Below are 269 nucleotides of genomic sequence, written 5' to 3'. Positions count from 1 at the left end.
TAAATAGTGAGTTAGTTTTCATATACTTGTATATTATTAATAACAAAAATTAATTATCCGTACAAATATTATTAGTTGTACTAAATTTTTTTATTAACGGTATAATAAAATATCAATATAGAAAGAAAAAAATGTATTATTGTTGCACTAAAGATTTGTATTAACGTTTTTTTAACTAATAATACATAATTATAATTATTTGTTTTTAAAATAGCTAATCAAATTAATTTAGCATTAACTAAATTTTTTTCTATTATAGTGTTTATCAA

The sequence above is a fragment of the Arachis ipaensis genome, chromosome B05, assembly GCF_000816755.2.
Source record: "Arachis ipaensis cultivar K30076 chromosome B05, Araip1.1, whole genome shotgun sequence".
Lineage (NCBI taxonomy): Eukaryota > Viridiplantae > Streptophyta > Magnoliopsida > Fabales > Fabaceae > Arachis > Arachis ipaensis.
Note: the sequence above shows the minus strand (reverse complement) of the source record.